This window comes from Sinocyclocheilus anshuiensis, unplaced genomic scaffold (genome assembly GCF_001515605.1).
Source record: "Sinocyclocheilus anshuiensis isolate Anshui unplaced genomic scaffold, SAMN03320099.WGS_v1.1 scaffold2016, whole genome shotgun sequence".
NCBI classification, from domain to species: domain Eukaryota; kingdom Metazoa; phylum Chordata; class Actinopteri; order Cypriniformes; family Cyprinidae; genus Sinocyclocheilus; species Sinocyclocheilus anshuiensis.
The window spans coordinates 19,942-24,503 of NW_015558650.1; the positions used below are offsets into that span (position 1 = coordinate 19,942).

At 38.8% G+C, this 4,562-nt stretch overlaps 1 long non-coding RNA gene across 1 annotated transcript in view; it reads left to right on the forward strand.

Moving 5' to 3' along the window:
- LOC107681005 (uncharacterized) overlaps positions 1–4,562 on the forward strand; it is a 24,231-nt gene that overhangs the window by 7,879 nt on the left and 11,790 nt on the right. The window contains exon 2 of the long non-coding RNA XR_001633217.1: positions 916–924. This is a non-coding gene — a long non-coding RNA (uncharacterized LOC107681005). The remainder of the gene's footprint in view (positions 1–915; positions 925–4,562) is intronic.

Below are 4,562 nucleotides of genomic sequence, written 5' to 3' on the forward strand. Positions count from 1 at the left end.
AGAAGAGGGAGCGCTCATTCTTAAAGGGGCTCTATTTCACTCGTTACCTTGGTTCAGCGATAGTGAAGAGTTTATTATAAAAGTAATGTTTAGTGATAGTTTAAAGATAATTAATTATGAATTTGTTTAAAATATAAAGATACTACTAATAATAAATCATTTCCAATCAGTAGTCCATGTACAATGTAGTTAACAGTAGGACACACTTAAACTGGAATTTACTGTTTGTGTATTCAGTTGGGCTTACAGCAATTATAGTACTTTCATGGAGTGTAGCAGCAGTATCATAGAATTCAGATCACGTTATTAGCGAATTGTTCATTGCAGTATGCATAGCAAATCAAGTCAAATTATTTCTGTTGTTTATAGCAGCGGCAGCAGGAAATATCTGGTTGTAACTGAAATGAAATGAAATTTCAGTGATAACGCATGGGGTAAGTAACTCTTTTAAATTGAAATAGGCTTTTATAACTTCGTTTATTTACCAGGGCGTACAGGGATTTTGTGAACTCTTCAAAGTGAAATAGGCATTATTTGTTTGCGTTTCATTGTTTAATAAAGACGCTTATAGTAATTCTAAGTACTTTCATGCAGCTGTAGCAGCAGTATGCATAGCTATTCAGATCGCAATTTTTCGTGAATAGCAGCAGAATTGCATAGCAAATTCAGATGCATGTTAGAAATAATATTAGCAGCAGTCTGCATAGCAACCAATTATTATTGTTAATATAGCAAGGGCAGCAGAAAGTACTTTAGTTGCATGAAATTTCAGCGATAATGCATGAATGAGCTACAGCAATTCTAGTACTTTCACAGAGCGTAGCAGCAGTATCCATAGAATTTCAGATTGCGTTATTAGCTAATTATTTATAGCAGTATGCATAGCAAATCAAATTATGCATTTAGTTGCGGCAGCAGTAGGTAGTTTGTAGTTAACATTTACATTCTTATTCATTTTGCAGACGCTTTTATCCAAAGCAACTTACAATTGCTGAAGTTTCAGTGACTTAAAATGGATGGTATGTGCACTCTTCAAGCGAAAAGGCATCATTTGCATTTTGTTTATTTAAAAGGGGCTTATAGCAATTCTAAGTACCTTTGTGCAGCTGTAGCAGCAGTATGCATTGTATTCAGGTCGCATGTAGCTAATTTAAAAGCAGCAGCATGCATAGCAATTTCATATGCAATGTTAGAAATAATATTAGCAGCAGGAAGTCAAATTATTGTTGCTAATATAGCAGCGGCAGCAGAAAGTACTTTAGTTGCTTGAAATTTCAGTGATAACTCATGGGGTAAGTAACTCTTTAAAGTGAAATAGGCATTTTATTTATTTGCTTCTTTAACAGGGCTTACAGTAGATTTTGTGAACTCTTCAAAGCAAAATAGGCATTATTTGATTGCGTTTGCTTGTTAATAAAGACGCGCAGAGGGTACGGGCAGGTGAGTATTAAAGTTAGTTTGGAAGTCCTTTGGGAAGATGAGGAGAGATAACTCTAGTAAAAGGGATTCCCAGGAGATCGTGGAAGTGAGACAGAGGATAGCACACACCTCAGACGATGAGTGACGGGGTATCCACAGAGTAGGGGACTGGAACGAACACTGGTGGAAACACAGGAGGTAAGTACAACTGGTAGGTAAGTCTTTCACTGAATCTCACGGATATCAGAGAGAGAGTCCACTTCATTGGAACGGGATCGGACACTGGAGTGGTGTGAGGTGTGTGCTTATGAATGGGAGCTTGAGGGTGATTGTTGATCCGTGACAGGTGCGTATGATCAGAACTCAGGTGATGGTGTTCGCTAAGATTGTGAGGTGGGTGAGCCTGGCCGATCTGTGACAATAATATTAGCAGCAGGATTATTAGCAGTCAAATTATTGTTGCTAATATAGCAGCGGCAGCAGAAAGTACTTTAGTTGCTTGAAATTTCAGTGATAACGCATGGGGTAAGTAACTCTTTAAAGTGAAATAGGCATTTTATTTATTTGCTTCTTTAACAGGGCTTACAGTAGATTGTGAACTTTTCAAAGCAAAACAGGCATTATATGATTGCGTTTGCTTGTTAATAAAGACGCTTATAGCAATTCTAAGAACTTTTGTGCAGCTATAGCAGCATTATGCATTGCATAGCTATTTAGATCACTAGTTTAGTGAATTTTAATAGCAGCAGCACGCATGGCAAAATTCAGATGCAATGTTAGAAATATTAGCAGCAGTCTGCATGGCAATCCAATTATCACTGTTGCTAATATATCAGCGGCAGCAAAAAGTACATTTAGTTTCCGTGATAAGATAACGCTTGGATGGTAGTGAACTTAGGCTTTGTTACTTTGCTATTCAGTTCAACAGGGTTTATAGAACTCTTCAAAGAGAAATAGGAATTGGTTGGTTATTTAATAAATGGGCAGTAGCAATTCTAAGTACTTTTGTGCAGCAGTATGCATAGTTATTCAGATCGCAATGTTAACAAATTGTATAGCATGCATAGCAAATTCAGATGCAAGGTTCGAAATAATATTAGCAGCAGCATGCATAGCAAGTCATTATTATGGCTAATATAGCAGCGGCAGCAGAAAGCGCTTTAGTTGCATAAAATATTAGTGATAACTCATGCAGGGTAAATTAACTCTTTAAATTGCAATAGGTATTTATTACTTTGCTAATTCAACAGGGTTTACAGCAGGTTTGTGCAGCAGCAGTAGATTATGCTTTGCAAATTCTGATGAAACATTACAACCGCAACAGCTCGCACAATAAATTCCTACTACAACATTATGAATATCATTAACAGCAACAGCATGTACTTCAACTACGCATTGAAATGTTTGTGAATATTATCAATATTATCAAGCAGCAGTAGCAGAAGTTTTGTTGCGTTGGCCGTATCGCACTGCATACATTACAGACCGCTATACCTATCGCTACGGGTCTATTGATTTGGTCATATTGTGCCGCTCGTGTCTGGCATAGACACCATGTTAGAGTAAAATAGGCATTCGCCTAGCTACTCGTATGCCTAATTAATGGAGCTCTTAGCAGTTCAGTCTCTTGTGCAGTAGCAGCAGCTTGCATAGGCATTCAGTCATCGAGATTTTTCTCAGCAGCATGCACAGCATTTCTAAGTTGCAAATTTTAATTTAGACACAATATAAAAGCAGACAACTGCATTTAAATAAAGTCACTGTAGTGTCTTGATCAAGGCCATCTTAGAACGAGCCACACATTTCAATTATTGTTCTATTATTGTTCTACTTTGGGAAGTCGTGGCCTAATGGTTAGAGAGTCGGACTCGTGACCCAAAGGTTGCGGGTTCGAGCCTCGTACCGGCAGGGATTGTAGGTGGGGGGAGTGAATGTACAGCACTCTCTCCCACCTTCAATACCACGACTGAGGTGCCCTTGAAGCCCCAACTGCTCCCCGGGCTGCCCACTGCTCCGGGTGTGTGTTCATGGTGTGTGTGTGTGTGTTCACTGCTGTGTGTGTGCACTTTGGATGGGATAAATGCAGAGCACTAATTCTGAGTATGGGTCACTATACTTGGCCACATGTCACATCACTTTACTTACTTTAATATGCAATATAAATATTTTAAATTATCAAAATAAATGAGCAGCTGCTTCTGAGGCAGAATCAGTCCTGGGCATATGACACCACAACTACAGGGTGTACAGTGATTTATTCTTTTGCCAAATATTTTGTTAGCTTATTAATAAGTTAAAGGTAAGTATTTCCACTGCAGTAACGTTGATGAACGTTAATGGGGAAAAAAAAAATTCACAACTCTTGAATGACACATTTAAAACTATTTGCTCAGGCCGCCTGAGCCAGGTGGTTGCTGGGGGTTACTTCGTCTATCAGCCTACAGTGTGATTCCTGTTTGTTAATGACACGCATAGTGCGCATTTCTACCTAGGTACGTTTTAGTTATTAGCTCAGACACACATAGTTATTTAGGTCATTAGTTAAATAAACCTAAGGGTATAGCACCCAGTTTCACAATGCTAAGCCACTAGTTAATTTCTATGGACTTCACTAGCCCAGAAAGACATATGTCAAGTCACTAGTTTTAAGCTATCTGGTCAACCGATCAGGTACACACAGCAATAGTCCACAAGCATTAAGCCATTTAGCAAAGCAGGGCGTAAGTATTTCCACTGCAGTAATGTTGATGAACGTTAATGGGGAAAAAAAAAATTCACAACTCTTGAATGACACATTTAAAACTATTTGCTCAGGCCGCCTGAGCCAGGTGGTTGCTGGGGGTTACTTCGTCTATCAGCCTACAGTGTGATTCCTGTTTGTTAATGACACGCATAGTGCGCATTTCTACCTAGGTACGTTTTAGTTATTAGCTCAGACACACATAGTTATTTAGGTCATTAGTTAAATAAACCTAAGAGTACAGCACCCAGGTTCACATTGTTAAGCCACTAGTTACTTTATCTGGGCTCCATTAGCCCAGAAACACATTTAACTCAGGTCACTAGTTTAAGCTATCTGGTCAACCGATCAGGTACACACAGCAATAGTTCACTAGCGTTAAGCCATTCGGCAAACCGGCCCA